This window comes from Tursiops truncatus, chromosome 9 (assembly GCF_011762595.2).
Source record: "Tursiops truncatus isolate mTurTru1 chromosome 9, mTurTru1.mat.Y, whole genome shotgun sequence".
Lineage (NCBI taxonomy): Eukaryota > Metazoa > Chordata > Mammalia > Artiodactyla > Delphinidae > Tursiops > Tursiops truncatus.
Genome location: NC_047042.1, coordinates 93,344,538 through 93,369,035, shown reverse-complemented (window position 1 = coordinate 93,369,035; position 24,498 = coordinate 93,344,538). Strand labels below are relative to the sequence as shown.

Genomic DNA, 24,498 nt, shown 5'->3' with positions numbered 1-24,498 from the left:
CTGAGTACTCAGTGGGCTCCCTTGGCAGAAATATCATACCCATGATGCTGCGTTTTTCTCGCTGGGGGAAGTGTGAGCTCTGTGTGAGCCCTCCCAGGAGGAAGAGAGCATAACGAAGCCTGTGTATGGATGGATTCTTCTAGACTCCATGTCTTTTTCCCTTATGATCTGCCACTGAATATCTCCTTGGTCACTAATATATCTTAGTCATGGCTACAACTCTATGCTGTATCCCGTGAGTCTCTTAGCAAATCTCCAAGTGGGAGGACACCTGGAGGCCTCATCACAGTGCCATAGAATGTTATAAAGGACACGGCTTGAAACTGGCTTGCGTAATTTTCACGCACATCCCATTGTTCAGAACCTAGTCTTAGGTTCCCAACCCTCCAACTACAGTGATGTTGGAATCACATCGGAGCCACAGGAATTTCGTCTCTGTCACACTGATTCTTTATCATCTGTCTGCAAGTCTTCCTGTCTTTTCTCAGTCTGTGGCTTACCTTTTCATTTTTTACAGTGTGTTCTGACATACAAGAGTTTAATTGAATGCAACTCACATTATGAATATTTTCTTTGCAGTTTGTGTTCTTTTGTGTCTCCATTAAAAAAAAAAACAGGGCTTCCCTGGTGGCACAGTGGTTGAGAGTCCGCCTGCCGATGCAGGGGACACGGGTTCGTGCCCCGGTCCGGGAAGATCCCACATGCCGCGGAGCGGCTGGGCCCGTGAGCCATGGCCGCTCAGCCTGTGCGTCCGGAGCCTGTGCTCCACAATGGGAGAGGCCAAAACAGTGAGAGGCCCGCATACCGCAAAAAAAACAAAAAACAAAAAAACAAAAAAAACCCACAACAAACCCTTCCTCAGATGAATGCCCCAGAATATTTTTTCTTAATTTCTCCTAGTAAAATTTAATTTTACTCTTCACAATTAAGATTAAGTATACCTGAAATAGATTTTCATGTAAAGAATGAAGTAGAGAGTTAGAAAGAAGAGGGAGGGATATATGTTTAGTGCGAGAGAAACAGCCTACAGAAAAGATCTTAGGGTGGCAAAGTACATGGCACAGAAGAGGAAAAAACTAAATGTGGATGCATGTGGCTGGAACAGGGAAAGTCAGGGGAAACTTGTGCAAGACGATGGTGAGGGACAGGCAGAAGCAAACGTTATAGGACCTTGTAGGGCTATTGCCCAGTAGAAGAAAGGCAGCCAGGAGCAGAGACCATGTGAGTGAACATTTCTTTTTTTCTGTAATATTTATTTATTTATTTCTGGCTGCGTCGTGTCTTGGTTACGGCATATGGGATCTTTCGTTGCGGCGCATGGGCTCTCTAGCTGTGGCGCCCAGGCTTAGCTGCTCTGCGGCATGTGGGATCTTAGTTCCCCGACCAGAGATTGAACCTGTGTCCCTTGCATTAGAAGGCAGATTCTTAACCTCTGGGCCACCAGGGAAGTCCCCGTGAGTGAAGGTTTCTGACTTGTAAGGTGAAGGATAGTAGAGGGTGGGGTAGGCAGTAGATGAAGACGTCACAAAGCTCACAGGGGAGAGAAGGATGTGGGCCTTTGAGATTATCAAGGGGATCTTCATGTATCTCAAGTAAAGATGCACTTTCCTTTCTGCAAGCAGAGGGGACCTCAGAAGAGAGAACCAGCTAGCTGTAGTGTTGAGCTGACCCGTAGTCAGGCTAAGATGGGCATGGGGCAGACTTCAGCACTGAGAGTCACACTGCCCTCTGCTGTCCCGCCCCCACGCTGGCAAGAACTCTGTGCCTTCGATGGAGACAGGGGCTTCTGAGGGTTGGGGCCAGACCTCACGTGTGCAGGCAACCCTCAGTCTTTCTAACCACGCTTTATGTGCAGAGAGGAAGCAGCTGTGCAGTACTGTGGAGTCACTGCTGGCACAGAAGTACACAGATGTCCGGGAGGGGATAACAGACTCCAGGGTCAGGGGGAAATCCTCTGTTTTTGATCTCGAGACGTTGTACCCATCAGGGATTTCTCCTTTCTCAATGTTGCCAACACCTAAGGAGTAATGGATCAGCCTCAGCCCGTGTCCCAGGTCTTGTCGGTACCAGTACATATAGTCATGTTTATCAGTCTGGTGACATTCCAGAGTCACTGTCTCTCCTGTCACTGTGATCTTGTGTCTTGGTTTCTGGGTGATCCCGGCCTCCACAGGTCCTGTGATAGACAGAGCTGATGTTGTCATCCCAAGAGGAAGGCTAGTATTGAGGTCTTGAGAATTCCAGGGACGGGAGCCCACCTGTACTCACCTGCCCACAGGAGATAAAAAGCCATGCCGAAGAAGAGCCTGGTGACCATTTCCGGTCCTGGAGAGAAGCTCATATCATCCAGTTTTGTTTTGGGGAAATAGAACTTGGGCTCTTGGGAAATCCTTGGCCGTCCAGTGGTTAGGACTCAGCACTTTCACTGCCGTGGTGTGCCTGGGTTCTATCCCTGGTCCGGGAACTAAGCTCCCACAAGCCTCGAGGCCCGGCCAAAACAACAACTTGGGCTGCCAGTAACTCAATGATGTCACTATCCTTGACACATGCTTGAGCTGCAGAGCTCAGCTGCCACAGCCCTTCCCACAGGAAGAAGTCAATAATATATATAAAGTTGAACAGCTCAGAACAGGAAGAATTAGTAAGTCTGCTTTAAAAAGAAATCTTATGTCTCTATGCTTTTTCCCTGCCTTTTAGTAAGGAAATTTTTTCTTCTCTGCATAATAACATTCCTTATTTGGATGCTGTTAAGATTTTTCATATTTCTGTAGACTAAGAAATATTCTCATGGCAATCCCAGTACTTTAGTGACCTCTCTGCTCAAAATGTTACTAGTTTTTTTCCCTTTGCCTAAACTCTGGATAATTGACTCTCAGCCAGCAGTGATCTTTTCATTTAAAAAGAACTACCTGATGTCCAGAATGTTTTCAGTCTCAAGGTCAAAGTCACTGGAATTTGAAGAATTGTTTACATTGGGAGCTCCACTATTTGTGCTCAAGTCTCTATATCCTTGGGGGTAAGAGTCCTCCCTTCCTCCCCCCAGCCCCCAAGGAGGCCATGGGAGGACTAGACCACTTACCCCCTGTGACCGTGCTTTCTGTGAAAAAGAAAGGAGGCGCATTAGCAATGTGGATGAGAGACCCATCCAGACGTACACATGCGTGATGCCTCCAGGGCCACAGGGAAATGTTTTGTCTCCATTTGAAAGGTCTCATACACTCCAAATGAGAGAATATTGATCGAATCATATTTTATTACATTGAATCATAAATTGCTGTAGTGCAAGACTTACAGCTAGACAATATCAGGGCATACTGTCATTTCAAACACAGGTCATGTGAGTGTGTGTGGCTCCCCTATTTCTGTGATTATATATGTCCATGTTATCTGGATGGGTAATTCCTATAATCACACAGTAGTGAGAAAGGATATGGAATCCAAAATCAGAGACAAGAAGGAGGCTGATGTAGCACTGCATGGAAATGCTTGTGACTGGGGTCTGGCAAACTTGGGGAAGGGCTTTCCCATCTATGCCCAGAACCCACATTGTCCCAGGGACCAAGAGCCTGACAGCAAAGCAGCCTACTGACCGCGGCTGGGTGTGTGCAAAAAAAAGGGAGTTTTTCAGCTAGGACTCACATTCTTTGGGGTAGGGTACATGGAGTCCTAGAAAGCTGAGGACTGTTCTCATGATAAGGTATGATCTACCTATAATATTAATATTCTCAACAATATGCTAAATTTTAGGGAATAAGTATTTACCAGGAATATTTCCTTTTTATTTTTAAATTAATTAATTATCAAGTCACAAATTTGGTGTTGCTGAAAACATACACCTCATCTAGAAGCTTTGTCTGTTTTTTTGTTTTTAGTTTTTTTTGTTTCGTTTTTGCACTGGTGTTTCTAGGCACCGGGAACAGTATAGAACAGTACCTACACACGGTAAGTAGTGAAGAATAGACTGTCCATAAAGTCAGTGAAGAATAAAATAACTTCAGGCCCTCTCAATTGCACAGAAACTTTCCAAGACTTAAAAAAATTTTTTTTCTATTCTCTTTTTCAAAGAGCACCCTAACATTTGATAAGGTTTAGGCCACACCAAAACCTGGATCTACTCCACATTCAATAAGTGTTTGTTGAATGACTGAAGAAAAAAAATGATTATCTGAGTCCAGGCCGACTCTACTTTCGTAAAACATAACTCCAGTCTATTCAGTTGCAAATATCAATAGGTTCAGAGCTTTAAGGGAGCAGAGATCATGTAAGTCTGTTGGGAATTCAAAATAAACCAAAATGAATTGAGAAAGATTCATTCATATATGTTCTATAAGACTTTTTGAATGACTGAATGGCAGTATGAAGAAAAGAAAAATGGTGGCCTCTTCCAAAGAGAAGGGTCTTCTTATTTATTTATTTATTTTTGGCTGCATTGGGTCTTCGTTGCTGTGTGCGGGCCTTCTCTAGTTGCGGTGAGCGGGGGCTACTCTTCATTGTGGTACATGGCTTCTCATTGCAGTGGCTTCTCTTGTTGCAGAGCACGGGCTCTAGGCGCGTGGGCTTCAGTAGTTGTGGCGCACGGGCTTAGTTGTTCCGCGGCATGTGGGATCTTCCCAGACCAGGGCTCAAACCCGTGTCCCCTGCATTGGCAGGCGGATTCTTAACCACTGCGCCACCAGGGAAGCCCGAGAAGGGTCTTCTGATGTGACATCATTCCATCACTGTCAGAGAGCAGGGAGAATGAAGCAGGGAAGGAGAAAACCAGGATAAGGCACCACAGTGAAGTTGTGCTGGGGCAACAGGAGATGGATTCCATTGGACCTTCTGAGAAGCCCAGGAAATGCCTCTCTGAACTATTCCTGAATGCTGACTCCGGAGCTTTCGTCCCCTGGCTCCTGTCCCACAAGGAGCTTTAGCACCCCTTCAGCTCTGGCTGCCCTGTATACGGGCCAACGGGGCTCCTGTGACATCAGAGAAGACCCTGGGGCAGAAAGCAGAGGGACCCCCAGCATGCATGTGATGGGGAGCCGTCAGCATGGGGCAAATGGACATAGGCTTGCACATAACCCTTAACCGCAGTCAAGGATGAAATCAGAGGTGGGCTGAGGATGTGATGGAAAGCCCTAGAGGATCCTTGATGGCCACTCTTCAAGTGAAAGTGTCCCTTCTTCTAGCAGATCTTTCTCATGACTACTAATGGCTCAGAAGCCGGAATTTTCTGGAAGCACCACACCTTCTTGAATATCAGACTTAATATCAAACAGGAAGGGCTGTCCTGGGTCCCATTTTCATTTTCCCTTAAGAGGCAACTCCCTTAAGAGGCAACCCTTTGTAGTTAGTTTCACATAATAAATTATCAGACGACTGTATTTGCATTTCAGATGATTTTGCGTCTGGAGCACAGGTGACTCAGGCAAAAGTAATCCGTGCCTGCCTTTGATCCCAGAATTGCACACAGCCAGTAATTGTGCTAGACCAGAGTTGTGTCAGAGAGTTAACAGGGAACTAAGATTTCTTAAGCCTGTACTTTGTATTACGCAATTTGTTTCATTTTCTTGCATAAAACCTCTGCAAAACAGGTGTCATTGGTCTCAGTTTACAAACGGGAAAACTTAGCCAAATCTTTTCCAAGTCACCAGCTCGAGGCAGGTCGGAATAGTCCAAGGCAAAACAGACCAAGGCCTCTGAAGTCAGAACTCTTTTCTCTTTAGCCCCCCAGGTGAAAGATGTTGTGATAATAACTTGTGTCAGAGTCAGTGTTTCTGAAAGGGACTTGTGGGTCAATGTTCCGATTCTGAAGATGTCTACCTCTACCAAAACGTAGAGGGGGATCTAAAGCGTGGGTGGGTTTGAGTCTCAGCTCTGATATTTGTTAGCTGTGCCTACTTCAGCAAGTTATCTAAACTCTCCAGCAATCAGTTTTTTCCCCCTTAACGTGGTGCTGTATCTCACGTGGTTCTTAAGAAAACGAATCGAAATAACGTACTTAAGAAGCTGGATACCTAGCACAGGAAGGGGTCTGATACTAGCAACAGTCAAAGCTTTGGGGTCCAGGGCTGTCCCACCCGAGCTCAGGACTCATCTGCCCCAGTGGGCCACACAGCCAAGAAGCCGAGTGCCCCAGGCGACTCAGGCAGTAGGAAACTGGTCTTCTCCCTACTCAGGGCTCTGGTTTCCAGGGTGAGAGAGCAGATGTTTGATCCTCCCTTTTCTCTGTATGGAGGGCTTACCTGTGATGTCGCTGTTCTGATGTCCCTGTCCTTGTGGGCTCCCGCAGGCGCCCTGCACCCCCCCAGGCAGGCTCAGCTGATCGAGGCCTTCCCATGCTGTCCCGTCACCCATGGAGCAGGTGGGGCTGGGTGTGCTGAGCTAGGCTGTGCAGGGCTGGGCCAGGTGATCAACCCTCGCTGCTTCTCTATTGCCCCAGGGCAGGAGCTCCTTTCCCTACACCTGTCTTGGATTATCCAGGCTGCCCCACTGAAGCCCCATCACACTCTTCACTAAATGTAGCCTCCCAGAGAGGCCTTTACTCCCTGCCAGGCGAAGTTCACGGTTCCCTGCTGGGACAAACACACCTGCATGTTTGTTCATGCGAGAAGTCGGTGATCAGCTCTTCAAATGCCAACACTGACTCTGATTCATCAAATAATCTCCCTGACTCAGGGACCGAGCCAGGACGCTCTCGCCCTTAACCCCGCCCCCTCCTCCTCTCCCTCCCCCTCTCCCTCCCCCTCCCGGACGCTGCTAACGGAGGCTCGCTCGGTGGATCCACAGTGCCCTCAAGTGGCCAGTTGTGCAGTAGCGCAATTGCCAGAGCCCAGGCAGGTCGAGTGCTACCTATTAGGATCGAAATCCGGATCCACCGGGACATGCAGGGCACAGGTCTTGCTGATTTGCTCTTTATCTGTCTCGGGCTCACCCTTAGCACGTGGTAGTGAGGGAGGCATGAAGTAAAGATTTTTCCAAGACGGAATAAAAATTCTAAACCTCATCAATTAGTGTTCTAGGAAAGGGGATACGGGCCAGTTGCCAGTTGCCCTGGGAAGGGGTGGGACCTCGGGCAAAGCTTTCTCTTTAACCAAAGATAATTCCTGGAGAGGCTGACAGTGGAGTTCTATCAGCCAAAATATCTTCCAAGCAGCCAGGGAAAGAAGCCCATCAAGTCCTTGAAGAGGACACTGCCTCCTTACATATCTTCTCTTATCTGAATACCCTGTTCAAATTTTTAAAAAGTTATTTTATTTATTTATTTTTGGCTGCATTGGGTCACTGTATTGGGTCTTAGTATCTTTTGACACAGTTTTTTTTAAATTTTGATAAAGAATAATTTAATTCTTTTAAAAATTAGAACATTTTTCATCCTCTTTTAGAAATCTTTGCCTACTACAAGGTCATGAAGAGAATTTGCTGTGTTTTCTTTCAGACCCTTTATACTTCAGAAGCTTTATAGATCATTGGAAATGTTGTTGCAACTCATATTCATTTTTGGTTTTGGCAAGGGTCAGCAAGCCTTTTCTGTAAGGAGTCAGATAGTAAATATGTTTGGTTTTGTGCACCCCATGCAGTTTCTGCCGGAACTACTCAACTCTGCCATTGCAGTGCAAAACCAGCCATAGGCAATGCGTAGATGGTTGAGCTTAGTTTTATTCCAACAAAACTTTACTTACAGGGCTTCCCTGGTGGCGCAGTGGTTGAGAGTCCGCCTGCCGATGCAGGGGACGCGGGTTCGTGCCCCGGTCCGGGAAGATCCCACGTGCCGCGGAGCGGCTGGGCCCGTGAGCCATGGCCGCTGAGCCTGCGCGTCCCGAGCCTGTGCTCCGCAACGGGAGAGGCCGCAGCAGTGAGAGGCCCGCGTACCGCAAAAAAAAAAAACAAAAAAAAAAACTTTACTTACAGATACTGAAATCTGAATTTTGTATAATTATCACCTGGCACAGAATGTTATTCTTTTTATTTTTTTAACCATTTAAAAATGTAAAAACCATTGTTAGCTTCTCGGCCATATAAAAACAGGCAGAGGCCATATTTGGCCTCTGGGCCTTAGTTTGCCAACTCCTGGTTCATGGACTGAGATAAAAATTGAGATTCATTCCTTTTCCACATGGATATATATTTTTTTCCAGCACCATTTGTTGAAAAGATTATTTTTCCCCTCTTTATGCTACTTTTAGTGTTTGACCTAGGGATTACAATGTGCATCTGTAACTTATCATGGTCTATGTGTAAAAAATGTTCTATTAACCATAGGTTTTCCATAAATGCTTTTTATTAGGAAGTTTCCAGTTATTCCTAATTTGCTAATTGTTTTTTTAATCAGGAATGGATGTTGGACTTTATCAAAAATTTTTTGAGCATCTATAGAGATGATCAAATGGTTTTCCTTTGATAGTATTTGATATGATGAATTGTAAAGCTACAGTAAATAAGGCAGTGTGCTATTTGTGTAAGAACTGACAAAACAGACTAACGCATATGCAATGACTAATACATGACAAAAGTGAGATCACAGAGCGGTGAGGAAAGTATTACTCTTATCGGATAGTTATATGGAAAGCCATAACCTTACCTCTTCATTTCATATACAAGGAACTCCAGTTGAATTACACATCTTAATGTAAAAGTTTAAAATATAAAGAATTTAGAAGGCAATATAAGAAAACATGATCATTTTGAAATAGGCAAAGATTTCCTAAACTAGACACCAAAATACAAAATATAAACCAAAGAGGGGGGAAAATGGACTGATTTTGGATTAAGAAGTTCTCCTCATCAAAGGACACAACTAAGAGTGAAAAAGTAACCCAAAGAGTGTGTGTGTGCATGTGTGTGTGTGCATGTGTGTGTTCATGTGTGTGTGTGCCGGTTGAAAGGCTCATATACCTTGGTAGGAGTGTAAATTGGAAACCTCACAGAACCCTGAATGGATGATATAACTTATTCCAGTCTTCTTTGAATTACTCCCCTTTAACACCTTCTCAAGCGGGGTTACCTTTTATGAAAGCCAAACTGAGTTTCTATTTAAAAAATAGAGAAGAAAATTAGACACAAAATGACAGCAGGATTGTCAAGCAATAAAAGCAATATAGGGACATACATTAGCGTGCATTACTGTGGATGACAGTTCCCTGTGGATAATTTATTTCAGTGGCAACTGTTGCTAAGGATCGTAATTTGTTTATTTTTAAGGTTGGTGGCTACAGATGACCTTAACAGTGTTCTGCATTGGCTGGCCCACATCTGGGCACTGTGTGGTCTGAGTTGGTGACATTCAGTGTGAGGAGGTTATTATAAACGTGCTGAAACTAGATAGTCTTACCAGAGGCTACTTCACTCTACCTGAGACTGTGGTCTGATATTCAACCCCAATTAGAGAATCTTAAACTGTATAAAGGAATCTCAGAAACCCAGATACTCCAGTCTTTCAAAGGTTATTTTCTGACTTCCTACTATCAGAACAGCCGAAGCCCCAAGTCCACTTATTTCCCCTGCTGAGGGAAGCGTGGGGTAAGTCCTTTATATGGGGATTTCTGGGAACTGTGAGTAGAGGTGAGCACGTGGGTGTTTGTAAACAGGAAGGAGGTGACTGTGCCACGCTGTGGCTAAGCTGCTGGCCCAGAGATACACGGTCGAGTCCCCAGGCTCTGCTCCCTGGATCTTCAGACGGGAGTACGAGCCCTCAGGCCTCTCAGCGGTGAACCAATCACTAGGCATCCCCGATGCATCTGGTGCACCTTTTCTCTGAAAATAAGTCAGAAACTCCGGGCCCTGCCCCAGCATCTGTCAGTACCAGTAAAATACTTGGTGACCAGAAATTGGGTCACACCTGAGAACTACAGCCTGGCGCCTCCCTGTGACCCTGTGCCTGGGGGACTGGGACACTCCAGCTCCTGTGTGACCTGTGGGGATAGTAAGGAAGAAAATAATTGTAATCATCACACACACACACACACACACACACACACACACACACACACACACACACACACACACACAGAACTGCTTGGTTTGCTGAGGACTCACCTGCCCCCAGGAGACAGAGGTAGCCCAGCAGAGGAGCCTGGAGCCCATGGCAGGGTCAGGGCAGCAGTGGGAGGTTGACCAGCTCAGGGTCCTTGTAAGTATGAGCAGAGGAGGAGGGGCGTCCATGTCCCCACAGGGCAGTTCCCATGGTGACATCACTGAGCCTCAGGATTAATTAATTAATTAAGTACATCTAAGATGTCTGCAATGCGGAGATGCACCATTTATTATGTACCATTAAGAAAGAAAAAAATGACAGTCATCATCAGAAACATTAAAAGGTGAAAACTTGTGAGGCATAGAATTAATGAAAAATGGAGGGCTTCCCTGGTGGCGCAGTGGTTGAGAGTCCACCTGCCGATGCAGGGGACACGGGTTCGTGCCCCGGTCCGGGAAGTTCCCACATGCCGCGGAGCGGCTGGGCCCCGTGAGCCACGGCCGCTGAGCCTGCGCGTCCGGAGCCTGTGCTCCGCAACGGGAGAGGCCACAACAGTGAGAGGCCTGCGTACCGCAAAAAAAACAAAAGAAAAATGGAAATTCAGAAGTGGGTCTAAATAGGCACTGATTCTGTTAGGGCCTCACTGTCACCCCAGTGTCGCGGGGCCTGAGTCCCAGACTCCCTACCTGGCCTTCTCGCTTCTCTCCTTCTTTTCTCATCACCAGCTGGACATTTCCACCTGGATGCTTCAACAGCCCTTCACAGTTGAGGTAGGAAATGCTGATTTTATCAACTCCAGCTGAGACTCCTCTTTCTGACCTCGTTCCTGCATTCGCCTGGTGTTACGCATGATCTGGGCAGGAGTGGGCTATGTGTGTGGGCGGGGGGGGGGGGGGGGGGGGGGGGAGGGTGGGTGGTGGAATCGCCACGTCTTTGTCCCAAAGGCAGTCTGCACTCACAGCTCTGGGCAAGGGATGAAACGGCGCCTCTGGTGTGTACCGATCTAAGTTCAAATCTTCTAGTAATTCTGGAGGTTAAAACAAAAAGAGTTCCCTGGATTAATTCATGAATCTCCGTACAGTTTTTGTCCTCAACTCCCTATCATGGTGCCTCCTGTGTTTCTAAGTCACTTCTAACATAAATAAATGTTACAGAACCTTACCTGGAGGAGTCAGAACTGTTTTACCTTTAACGTTCGGGTGAGAGTCATACAATAAAAACGCGGTGGGGGGTTGAACTGATCCTTGGGACTCCTAACAGGCTGCATTATGAGTAATTCATTTCTCATTTTCACTCCTAGGCTAACTCTCAAAACCTGACTGGTGGCCCCCTTCAGAAAAGGAACAAGACACACGATCCTTTCCAGAAGAAGATGGGATTCCTCCAACCTGATTAAGCAGGAAAATTGACCTATTTCCGGCCCCTGAGAGTGTCCTTGGGCACTGCCTGTTTTATTAGTGTGCCCCGTTGAACAGGTAAACTGTGGCCTCACCGCTTCTCTCTTCGTCACCAGCCTTCACAGGGAAAAGGGGCAGTACAGCTGGTAACTTCACATTTGAAATAAATTATCCATTTCCACCCCCTTAAAAAGCAAAACCGATCAGAACCAGCTTGGAGTTTAGTTAACACTGTGTTCCTCTACATTTCACATGTGTGAAGCGACCACTTAGTTGCCTCTCTCCCCGCCTTTCTCATTTTAATAATAGCTTCTCACAAAGGTCCCTTCCCTAAATCACATTCGTACCTGTGATGCATCTTGGGATTGGAATAATTTGCTCAAATCTCAGTTTCTCCGGGGCTAAGCCCTGATCAGCCATCTCTAGAACTTCTCTTCTTCCAACATCATGATGTTTTTACCTGCAGTGCTGTAGGACACACACGGACGCTCCTACCTGCAGACTGAAAACCCCCAGGCTCCCAGGGGGTCCCACACAGATGTAAACAGACTGTCGTCTGTAATCTGGTTCCACCATTTATCAACTCTGAGACCACGCACGAGGCCATTAACCTGCCTGTCTATCCCCGTTATGCGATATGAAGCAGCTAACGGAAGCAAGTTAGATCTCTATTTACCGATCTGAAAAAATAAAGTCCAAAGTAGACTAAGAGAAAAAAGTATGCAAGTTGCAGTTAATGTGTGCAGGTGGCCCCGCTTTTGTAGGGGTATTTGGGTAGACAGGTTTGCATGAGCATAGAGAAGAAGGTAAGAAACACACCCCTAAAGGTGGGATTGGATAGGGCTGTGTTTGCAGAGGGAGGAGGATTATTAACATTTAACATTTTCCTTATACATTGTTGATGCTTTTTTATTATAAAACATAGCTTAGCACTATATACAAGGCATGGAAGCAACTCAAGTGCCCATCAACAGATGAATGGATAAAGAAGGTGTGGCATATATATATGCCACATTATATAATTGTATATATTATATAATATTCCATTGTATATGCACATTGTATATATACAGTGTGTATATATAATGGGTATAAATGCCCTTTTTTTTTTTTTTTTGCGGTATGCGGGCCTCTCGCTGTTGTGGTCTCTCCCGTTGCGGAGCACAGGCTCTGGACACGCAGGCTCAGTGGCCATGGCTGACGGGCCCAGCCGCTCCGTGGCATGTGGGATCTTCCCGGACCGGGGCACGAACCCACATCCCCTGCATCGGCAGGCAGACTCTCAACCACTGCGCCACCAGGGAAGCCCCTAAATGCCCATTTTTAAAAATAAGCCAAGGGTGAAGGAGCACAGCACCCTGTGCACATGGACGGCCCCTGACCGGTGAACTGGGTAAGCGGTGAGGTCGACGGTGACTTCCGTTTGTGCTGACTGTGGATTAATGTGGCTTCTGCCTCTGCAAGAACGGCCACCACCGGGAGTGGAGGCTCTGACCGCTCATTCTAGAACAAGCCTTGAATAATCCCCTTATTTGAAGAGGAAGGTAAATGAGCGCCTCCTACTGCCTGCATTTTCAAACTCAATAAAAATCAGTGATGTTTTCACAGGCTCTAGAAATGCTCGTCTTTTACTCCTAATTAAGTAGCAGTGTTGTTCACTCCAGGGTCGGTTGTGACGTTCTTCCAGTGTTCATCAACAGCTCACAGCTTTCTCAAGTGGGTGAGGGGTGCTGTCCCCAGGGAACATGTTCTAACTCCGGTCTCTCTAAGGTTTGACTCTTTGAAATAAGTAGTCTATTTTTGGTCTTCACTGCCTAAGGAGATGAAGCTGCATTCGTCTCTTAAGCATTGATGTGAACCATTCAGGCAAAACCGGGGCTTTGGTCTATCCTTGGGCCATGCTAGGCCATTGTATATTTGATTATTTCCACCCAGAAAGACTCACACAGTTCTTCAAGGACTAATGCATGGCCTCTCTCTATAAATGGAGCCTTTGCCGTCACAAACAGCATTTCCAAAATGGCTGAGGAGGGAGAGCTGGAAAGGGCACTGCCCTGCATCCTGCCCCACAGGCAGGGTGTGGGCTGAAGCTGGGGTTTGGGGGTGAGAGACCCTCAGCTCTGTGTCTCTGGCGTTGTCCAACGATCCATGGAAGTGGACATCCATGACACGGTTCAGTGTATCAGGCCTCACGGCCTCTAATTTATCCAAGAGGGATTTGTGCCTTGGGAAGACCTTCCCTCACATAATAGAGAAGCCATTATTGTTCCTCCGCAACGGGAGAGGCCACAGCAGTGAGAGGCCCGCGTACCCCCCAAAAAAAAAAAAAAAGAAAAGAAAACGTAAGCTAAGACTGATAAAAGGTGTGAGGGCTGCCTACAAATGATAAAGAATCAGTGTGAAATCATATGTTCCTCAGTGTTGCCAAGGAGGAGGCCATGGTAACAACCATGATGAGGTATGAGCCTTCCACGGGACACACGAAGACACGGCCAGGCCTCTGTTCTCACTGACTGGGATGCAGAGGCCAATGATGGAGCAGCTGGTCTGTGGACTTTGTAAACAGACATGTTTGTTTCCTGGTTCTGCTTCTTCTAAACCGTGAGACATTGGGAAAATGATTTAATGTCCCTGAGCCCTTTTCTCTACACAGTGGACCTAAGAATATTTGATTTGCACAATGGTTGCAGAGTTTTAAAGAGGATGATATGTACAAAGAATCTAGCACACGTTAAGGGCTCAGCTGCCTCCCTTCTATTGAGTTGGCTGCTGCTGGGAGACATGGAAATATTCAGTGCACACAGGGCAACCTGGCTTCTGTTCGCTGGGAGTGCTCTGGGCTCAGCAGATAACAGGAAGTGGATTTGAAACGGCTAAAAACATCCCTTGCAGGAGGGAAACCTGGGTGGGAGGCTGCACGCTCTCTCAGTGCTCAAGCCGAGGCAGGGAGGTTTGTGCACAGAACGTGGGGGACTCAGCAGGGCTGGGCTAAGCTGCAGGCACAGAGGTACAGGGCCGCGTCCCTCAGCTCCAAGGAGCTCACGTTCAGCTCAGAGCGAGTGTCACGGAACTGTTGTGCTGAGAATCGATCAGGGAAGTTTCCTTTTTCTCTCTGCATATTTTCATAAAACTCTGAGAGGAACTGGGGGCCCTGACTCAGGGCCTGTTAGTACCAAGATACATTGCGGTGCCCAGAGACAGGGGAACATCTCAGTGTCACTGTCCGTCCTGTTGTTTTGATCAGGTGTCTCAGAGTTTGGGTGACTCCAGCCTCCAACGGGCCTGTGGGAAACACAGATATGAAATGAGCACCGGAGAGAGCTTGATGGTTACCCCTAAGGTGAGGTGGGGGATTCAGGAGTCGGGAAGCTCAGAAAGGCGATAATGTCTATTCACAGGACTTCCCTGCTCCCAGGAGATAAAGCATCACCCAGGGAAGGAGGCTGGAGCCCAGGGCATGCGGGGTGGGCAGTGTGTGCCTCGAACTCACCTTCTGGTCCTCCTGGGTAAGAGCTGAGTTCCGGCTTCACTCTCCCTGATTGGAGGATTACCCTGTGATGGCCCCTCCCTGTTGCCCTCCCCCTGGAGGCTTCGCGAGGTCCTGCGCTCTGTGTTACCCACACGCCACACTCTTCTCACACTTCTGCCGGGCAGGAGGCTGACTTAGGGCGAAGTCCGTCCCCACCCAGCTGTGCTGATGTTTCTGTGAGGTACATGCTCTTTGCCCCCCACCCCCACCCCAGCAGCCAGGAAGCCCCGTCCCCTCTCACCTTCCTCACCCCCCGCCCCCCTTCTGCTTGCAGGGCTCCGTGCCGGAACTCACCCACCGGCACATCAGCCAAGGGGGAGGGTCTGTAAGCCTCCAGTTCCTTCTCTGCCTGGGTACCCCCATCTCTGTGATGCTGGGGTCAGACCAAGCTTTGTGTTGATATTTTCCTTTCCCGGGCAGCAATCCCAGCCCTCACCCTGAGCGGCCAGCAATGCAGAGACACCAAGATTTAGTCCATCTGACTGGGTCCGAAGGGGGCCTGGGTTGGCTATAAATTCTTGGGAGTGAAGATTCTCCAGAAACAAGTTTCTGCCTTTATGGGCTCGTGGCACAGACCTAGTCAACTTGGGGTTTACTGCCCTCGAGCCCGTCTTCAGTGTAGCATCCTGGAGAGTTTCTGTTTATCCCTCCAGACTCACCTGGCCCTGTGAGGCTGACCTTTACAGATTATAGTAACTGGGCTTTCTCTAGACTGAGTTTTGTTTATGGGACATAATGGCAGGGGAGTGAAGGGAGACAGGGCACCACTGTCCTGGTTTATAATAAATACGTACCCTTTGGCTTCCTTCTCCCCGTTACGTTTCAGCCTAGCGACTCGTTCTCACCAAAGGCTGCAGCACCTGGAAGGCAGCCGGTTCCCTAAATTACAGCAGCCAACTGCCCAGGGAACCATTCCCCCACTCCTTTCAGGCCAATGGGGATAAGAGCCGCCCATTTATGCTGTCGTAGGACCCTTCTCTTCCCTTACCGGTCCCCCTAAACCCTGTCTCACCTCTATAAGTAGGCTCTTCATTGGTCCTCCTCAACCCTCCCGCACCCTGCGGAGTAGACAGTAGATGTAGCCAGGGAAACAAGGAAAAACGAGCTTGGAAAATGCATCGGGCCTTTTTGAAAAGTAACAAAAGTCCTAACGTTCGGCAGTTAGCAGTAACAGAAGTTCTAACTGTCTGCAATTAGCAGTAACAAAATTTCTAACATTCTGCAGTTAGCATTGCTGAGACAGTCAGCAGAAGCATAGAGAAATATGCAATGTGAAAATAAATAGTATTACTTGGGGACAGAATCTGAAGAGGATCCAGGGAAGTATGACTCCATTCCTCAGCTACTCCTCTCCAGGGAAGTCTACAGCAGGGTGTGTTTCTTCACATATGCAGTGGAGAACTTGGGGCTCCACGCAGATCCCTCCTCAGGACACCCTCTCTGATCCCCCTCAGTGGGCACTGCCCTCCACTGCAGGGATCACCTTTGATTTAAGAGGCAAGAAAGCAAGAAGAGGGTAAATTTTACAGAGAGTGGGAAATGTCTGAAATATTTGAGATAATGTTCTGTTGAGTGAGAGGGTGAGCTAATTGGAATCTCAAAACAGAGATGTAAAGGCAGGTGAAGTTCGTGACCCGATTTATCATGCTAGATACCAGTTTGTGCAGGTGTGATTTATTCTGACAGCTCTAGCTGTTGCCCTGAAAAAGAGAGATCCATGCATTCACTCGGGTTTGGGTTTCTGTAATGAGAGGGCAACCTAAGAGGATCATGGTAAAAGAATGAATATTTGCAAGATAGGGTTAAAAGAATGTATTATAACATCATCAATACTACTCTATCAGGAGGTGATAAAAATTTGGAAGGACCCTAAGGAATAGGAAGAAAGAAAGAATAGTTACCAATGGATAGGAGATCCTGGTAATGCCAAAGAACAGGTGTGGGAGGATAGGAAGCTGTGGGCAGAGTGGGATGAGTAACTCATGAACTTGGAGGTGGGTCCTTTCCAGCTGATGGCAAGGAACAAAGCAGTGGAGCAAGAAATAGAAAGAAAAGGCTCACAACTTTGGGGTAGGCAAACAGGATGCAAAGAGCACCAAGTGTAAAAGAAAAAGCTGTTAATTTAGACTTTATAAAAATTTAAATCTTCAATTAACCAAAGTCAACATTAGGAAAGTGAAAAGGCAAGCCACTGTGGGCCAAGACCAACTCAGCCTATTTAATGGTCAAAAGACTCCTATCTAGAATATTAAAATATCCCTTACAAATCAATAATATAAAGACAACCTGATTTTTAAAGATGGACGAATTCCAAAGCAGGCACCTTATAAGAGGAGATAGGAAGATATGAAAAAAGTAAATATCATTACTGAGCAGTGAAGTATAAATGAGACACCACTACAAACCCAATAGAATGGCTAACAATAAAAAGAACACCAGATGTTGGTGTGAACGGGGGTCAAGGGAACCCCCACCCCTTGGTGTTGTAAATTGGTGCAGTCACTTTGGAAAACTATTCAACTGCTTCTAATAAAGTCAAATATGCCTCTACCCCGTGAATCCATAGTTCCACTCATGTTTATACCTAAGAGAAATGAATGCTTTTACCCACAAAGACTTGTACAAGGATATTCAGAGCAGTTTTATTCATAATAGTTGAACACTGGAGCAACCTAGGCATCCATCTATAGGAGGATGGATAAACAAATTGTGATATACAATGGAATACTACTCAGTATTATAAAGAAAAAAGTACTGATAAACACAATATGAGTACATTTCAGAAATAATAATTTTGAGAACAAGAAGTCAAGAAAACAGAGTATTTCCTGTGTGGTTCCACTTATATGAAGTTCAAGAATAGACAAAACTATAGTCATAAAAGTCAGAAAAGTGGTTATAGCTCTGGGAAGTAAGCTGATTGGGAAGAGGCATGAGGAAATTTTCTCGGGTGGTAGAAATGTTCTTTATCTTGATTTCAGTCATGGTCGCACTGGTGTAGGCCTTTGACAAAATTTACCAAGCCCCCCCAAAAAAAAATTTACCAAGCAATATGTGTATTAATTTGAGCATTTTCTCCCTATTTACACCTTAAATAAAGTATGACTAAAACAGTAATAAACAATTACACAGGAGATGGGAGTCACATACAATTTCATTGCGTGTATTCCACGTAGTCCACCTTAGAAACAAACCACACACAAGACAGGAACAATTCCATGCATCAAATATTGAGAACATGAGAAGTTCTCAGTGATTGGAGTGTACAACATCCAAATTTGACCTCAAAATAAGCTGGACTGACAAGTTTGCTCAGAAATAGCTGAGGATCAATGGCTGAAGGAAAGCTGTAGCCAAACAAAAACTTCAAAAAAAAAAAAAAATCCTCAAAGTCTGTTTTAATCATTCCAAGCATCCTGAACTGCTGTAAACGCCATAATTTGGCAAAATTGGTCATTCGTCAGTTTCACCATTTAGACTTTCAGCAGATTGTGCAATTAGTGAGTTCAGTTTTTGCCCAGCGAGCAGCCTGCTCCCTTGTCTGTAATCAGGTCCTGGGTCAGCCAGCGCTCCCCCAACCCAGGGTGTACATGGCACAGCAGGTCAAGGGGTGAGCAGCACATGGAGTTTGCCCTTCCTGTGAAGCCCAACTATGGACCCCCAGACTTGGACTTACTGAATCCCACGTGAAGAAACCCTGCTCTTGTGTATGGACTTCCACCTGTAAGAAGCCGAGGAGGGATACAGGCTGGGGGAGAATAAATTGTTGCCAATATCATTTTGTAATATTTTGCAAGAAAAAAAAAATTGAAAAGCTCATAGATTTTAATCCAAGCCAAAGGGATGATAAAAATGAGGTTCTTTCTTAATTTACAAATTGCCTAAAAGATGGGAATCATATACAATTTTATGCATGTAGTTCAACTTAGAAATGAATCACACACAAATAAGAGAAGATGAGAACAGTCACAGGCATAAGATATTGAGAACGTGAGAAGTTCTCAGTGACCTCAAAAGACCTCATAACCTCCGAAGACGCAAAATACTGCCCTGTGCCCACAGGAGAGACTTAGTTTGTCATCTTTTTTTTTGATAATTCTACAGTTGATCATCTCGGGGTTTAATGCTGCTGTTTGATGCATCTACTCACATTTCCCCTAAGGGGTTTGTTTACTTACGTGTTTCATAATTTGTTACTGAAAATTGTTTTTCTCCAAAGAATTCTTGCTTGGTATTCAATGAGCCCCAGGCACCTTTGTGTAACAGTTTCAAGCTTGGAGAGCCCCAGATCGCTCAGGGAATTTAAAGCTGCACGGCTGTTTTCTGTTCAGCTCTGCGCTGAAAAAGGAAGTGAAATATAAATTTCATGTTAGATGCTGCTGTCCTTCGGCTTTATTCAATTACCAGAATATTCTGAATTGAGTGACGTAACACTAAGTGCTATTTGCATTTACTTTTTCTAACCATTTTTAAATTGAAGTATCATTAATGTACAATGTTGTGTTAGCTTCAGGTGTTCAGCAAAGTGATTCAGTTATATATGCATACATATCATCTTTTTCAGATTCTTTTCCATTATAGGTTATTACAAGACATTGCATAGAGTTCCCCGTGCTATACAGTAAGTGCTTGTTGTTTATTTTATACATAGTAGCGTGTATATGTTAATCCCAAACTCTTAATTTATCCCTGCCCCCCCCAACCCTCCTATCCCCTCTGGTAACCATAAGTTTGTTTTCCATGTCTGTGAGTCTATTTCTGTTGTGGTTTTTTTTATACACCTTTATTGGAGTATAATTGCCTTACAATGGTGTGTTATAGTTCTGTTTTGCAAATAAGTTCATTTATATCCATTTTTAGATTCCATGTATAAGTGATATCATACGATATTTGTCTTTCTCTGACTTCACTTTGTATGATAATCTCTAAGTCTATCCATCTTGCTGCAAAGGACATCATTTCACTTTTTTTAATCGTTGAGTAATATTCCATTGTGTATATGCACCACATCTTCTTTATCCATTCAGCTGTCAGTGGACATTTAGGTTGCTTCCACGTCTTGGCTATTGTGAATAGTGCTGCAGTGAACATTGGGGTCATGTGTCTTTTCAAATTAGAGCGCGCACACACACACACACACACTCACACACACACACACACACACACACACTCAGACTCACACCCTTCACGCTGATGGACCTCAGTTCACACTAGTCTGGTGAGAGCTTCAGAAAGAGCAGTTTTGCTCCCCTGGTGAGACGTGGCCTCAGGAAGAAGCGTCCACCTCACGCCTGTGGCCGAGCTTTTCGTGCGGAGAGCAGCTGACTGTGCCGTGCTGTGGGTTCACTGCTGGCACAGAGGTACAGGGAGGTCTGCTTGGTGCTGGCCGGCTCCAGGGTCAGGGGGAAATGGTCATTCTTCTTTCGGGAGACACTGTACCCCTCTGTGACCTCCCCTTCGCCAGTGCTACCGACGCCATTTGAATAATGGATCAGCCTCAGCCCCTGTCCCAGATCTTGCCGATACCAGAACATTCCCACATGGTTCATATCCTGAGAACAATCCAGGACCATCTTGCTTCCTGCTCGTATAATATGGTATCTTGGCTTCTGGGTGACTGCTGCATCCCTGGGACCTGCTGAAGAGGCAGACACACGGTAAAGACAAGGCTCAATGAGTAACGTGGATCTGCAAAGGAAAGGGAAAGCCTCGGAGCTGGGGCTCTGCAAACCCACAGCAGAGGTTTCAGCTGAGTTCCGGACTCACCTGCCACCAGCAGACAAAGAATCACACAAAAGAGGTTGGGGCTCATGGCAGGGTGAGGGCGAGAAGAGGGCTGTCCCCACTAAATGCTCTGTTCCACAGGCCTGAGAAAGGGAGCTGGGGGGCTCTTCTCCAATGGCCAGGTGGGGCTGCCTGGGATGTCACTCCCCCTACCCCTGCAGATTCTCCCCGCCCCGGGAGGATCCCCCTGTGACTTGGCTCAGGTGAGGTCAGCGTCTCCTCTCCTAGATGTTGCTTAGCTTGCCTGCAGGGGAGGTGGAGTAGGGCTGCGACGCTCTGACTTTTGGGTGCACTCCGCCCCCTGGGTTTCCCATATTCTTCTGACACAGTTGCTCCTTGTCTGCACCTGCCCCTGACATCAAGGCTGCTTCGCCCAAATCCTTCAACTGTGGATCTCATTACAGTTTAGAGGGGCCTCCCACTTCTTCCATAGCTGTAGGTAGTTTGGCAATAACTGAAAACTTCTTCAACAGCTGTCGAGTAGTGGATCCACGCCTAAGTTTTTCTTAACCCTTTTCCTCCCAGGCTGCTCTCCCAGACTCTGCCCAGAGCCCCTTAGATCTCGGTGGCGCCATAGTGCCATCTTGTGGCCAATACCTGAAGTTTCATCACTGTTTCTTCTGCAGTGGCCCAAGGGGTGCTGGAAGTGTCTGCACGATCACCTTTTATGCTCAACTTCCTTCAACGCTAATCCCAACACCAGTTCTAACCCAAACTATTCCGTTGATTTATCATGCTTAATAGGCCGCCCTCATTCTGTTCAACCACTATCGCATTGTCTGCCAGTTATAGGCCAACTGAGTTCTTCCCCCTTAAAATTATCTTCTGAAAGGGAGAGGGATAGAATGGGAGAAATTAAAGGAACTGATGTTTAGTTAAACTAATGTTTACTTTAAACTAATGTTCAAAGTAGGAAGAAAAACACAGACCTTGAAGTGTAAGGAGGTTCTTTTACCTTCATTACAAAAGATAAAGAAAAATGCTGAAGAAAAATAAAAGACAACCAATGTTAACTCCAAAATATAGATTAGCAAAGGACTGGGAAGGTAATGAAATTACCTTCGAGATGGGGTCAAATGCGTACGAGTAAAAAGTAAAACTGGAATGTAAGAAAAATAAGAACATCTTACAAGGCATTAAGCAATCATGGAGGAAACAGTATCTGATGGGGAAATGAGCATGGATGGGATTAAGACCAGCAAGGGACAGTCTCCACTAAATGAAAACTTGTACAATGTGCCTCTGCTGATTTGAGCAGCAGGGAGGGAAGAGATGATTCTGGAAGAAGCAGAGGAGTTAAGAGATGTGAAAACATCGGTACAAAATAGTATTATAAGGAGGCTGAATCTGCCAGGTTCATGTGGCAAAAATGGGGAAAAAAATGGAAAAAAAAATTGAAGATGAAATCTAGAAAGGGAGTCCTTGGAATGGGATTCTAAGAGTAGGGAATTCCCATGTGTGCCCGGGCTCTCCTCACTCCCCAGAGGCACAGGGCAACAGAGCAAGGGGAGCTTTGCTGGTGCCACAATTAAAGACCAGGAAAACTCCCTCCCATGGATGTTCACTCCCTGGGGAAAGAACTTTGTTGTACAGAGACACAACAACTTCTGCTAAGTGGATTTGGGGCAACTGTCACTCCCCTTACCTGCTATGCAAGGCTCAGGGAGCCTCTACCATGGCCGTGACATTCAATCCCAGTCCCGGAGCTGGGTTATCTCTTAGGACTCCCAGAAGACATGGTCCATAATCATATCCACTCTGACCAGGGCCTTAGATTTCATACATTCAAACCGCAGCTTCGCCCACAGATGGATGGAAGATGTTATTTACAATAGAGGTGTTTATGCTTATAATGAATATCTATGACAATATATAATATAGCAAACACATAAAAAGGGATAGGGGCATTAGAAAATAAGGTAAAGGTTTCAGGGAAATTATTTCAAATGGAAAGGCTAGGGCATGACATAAAACAGTCTCTCGAGAACAGATTTACTCAGGAAATCAAGAGGAAACTGGAGAGGTTGTAAAAGTATGCTCTAGTGTACCTGTCGGGACTGAGGCAGTGAAAACATGAAGACAAAGTAAAGTGGGCTGCTGAAATGAGGCAGAGGAAATGAAGTCTTATTGTTTTCAACATTGCGTTTGTCAATTAACTGGCACAAAAGTAGTAAGGACTTTACTTAAAACAGGAAGAGAGGGTTTCCCTGGTGGTGCAGTGGTTGAGAGTCTGCCTGCTGATGAGGGGGACACGGGTTCGTGCCTCGGTCTGGGAGGATCCCACGTGCCGCGGAGCGGCTGGGCCCGTGAGCCATGGCCACTGAGCCTGCGCGTTGGGAGCCTGTGCTCCGCAATGGGAGAGGCCACAACGGCGAGAGGCCCGCGTACCGCAAAAAATAAAAAAATAAAACAGGAAGAGGAAGAGAGTCTTGATGCTATGTTGTGGAAAACTTCCAACGTGACAGGGACAGAAGAGGCTTTAGAAGAAAGAATATGCCCCAGGAGGTAGTTGAAAACTTTCCAGATGCCAGCCACAAGCACAGAGGAGGTTCTGCTCACTGCACAGACAGGCAGCCAAAGCCAGGTATTTGGGCAGCCTCCCGAAGGACCCACGGAAGACTGTTATGTCCGGGACTTTGGGTCCTTGCCTTGGAGCACTGAGCTGGCCCTGGGACTCCTAGAACACAGGAGCCATAATGATTTCTATCCACCAACATTTACAGCCACAGTATTTCAGGAGTTAACCTGTGGTCTCTTTCTATCCAAAGAACAGCTGATGTCCAAATCAACCTCTTTTTTTTTTTTTTTTGGTGAGCAAAAAACAGCCTATTTAAGGTCTCTAGGAACTGCAAGGAGAGAGAAGGATGAGGTCTGTGAACAAGAAGGAAGCGACTGTGTGACGCTGTTTGATTAAGCTGCTGGCACGGAGATACACGGCTGAGTCCCCAGGCTCCACTGGCTGGATATTCAGACGGGAGTATGAGCCCTCAGGTCCCTCAGCAGAGAACCAATCATTAGGCATCCCCGACGCCTCTGGTGCAGCCTTGTTTTGAAAGTAAATCAAAAGCTCTGGGCCCTGCCCCAGTGTCTGTCAGTCCAACAAAGGGAAACATGACCAGAAATTGGGTCACACCTGAGAACTACAGCTTGGCCCCTCCCTGTGACCCTGTGCCTGGGGGACTGGGACACTCCAGCTCCTGTGTGACCTGTGGGGACAGAAGTTGGGGACAGTAAGGAAGAACATACTTGTAATCATCACACACACACACACACAGAAGACGGAGGCCCGCTTATGAGTAGGAAGGAGGCGTAGTCCACAGTAACAAGGGGAAAGTTCATAGTCCGGACCTGGACAAACTCGAACAGAGACACCCCGACCGTGTTCACAATTCTCCTGGGAAACAGGTGTGCCCAGAATTGCCTGACCAACCAGTGGGACCTTGAACAGGAACATGGGCAGGAGTTAATCACAACAAAAGGAATGGTCTGTGTCCAGTGCAGAGGAAGTAGCTTCTGACGTCTCTTGGATGGGACGGGGACATGACCCAGATGAGGCAGGAGCAGCCAGGCTGGAGTAGAGAGGGCCGGAAATCTGAGATCAGGGAGGTGGGAAGACCTGCCCCGCCAGGGAAAGGCAGGAAAGAGCAGAGAGCACGTAAGGGCCAGTCTGGGGGAGAACCTTCCAGAGAAACAGAAGTGAGGTGCCTGGGGATGGACAAGAGGATCTAGATGTATGTGATTTACCAATAACGTTCCCTCCTGGAGGCCTCAGACTCAGGCTGATGGCTAGGAGTCAGAGCTGGGGCAGCATCTTTCTGGGCAGCTGCAGAGGA

General features: G+C 46.5%; 3 long non-coding RNA genes across 3 annotated transcripts; all 3 read right to left on the bottom strand.

Annotated features, from left to right (window-relative positions):
• Positions 1-2,049: 2,049 nt before the first annotated feature.
• LOC141279587 (uncharacterized) lies at positions 2,050-6,592 on the bottom strand. Its single transcript, XR_012334127.1, has 3 exons — positions 6,228-6,592; positions 2,269-4,718; positions 2,050-2,176 (listed from the first exon to the last, which is right to left on the bottom strand). It is a non-coding gene; the product is annotated as an uncharacterized lncRNA (long non-coding RNA).
• Positions 6,593-8,330: 1,738 nt separating this feature from the next.
• Positions 8,331-12,457, bottom strand: LOC117313630 (uncharacterized). Its single transcript, XR_004528202.2, has 3 exons — positions 11,700-12,457; positions 10,915-10,982; positions 8,331-10,808 (listed from the first exon to the last, which is right to left on the bottom strand). It is a non-coding gene; the product is annotated as an uncharacterized lncRNA (long non-coding RNA).
• A 2,675-nt stretch (positions 12,458-15,132) lies between these two features.
• On the bottom strand, positions 15,133-20,158 carry LOC117313629 (uncharacterized). The gene is made up of 3 exons (XR_004528201.2): positions 19,060-20,158; positions 16,173-16,364; positions 15,133-15,741 (listed from the first exon to the last, which is right to left on the bottom strand). It is a non-coding gene; the product is annotated as an uncharacterized lncRNA (long non-coding RNA).
• Between the last annotated feature and the right edge of the window lie 4,340 nt (positions 20,159-24,498).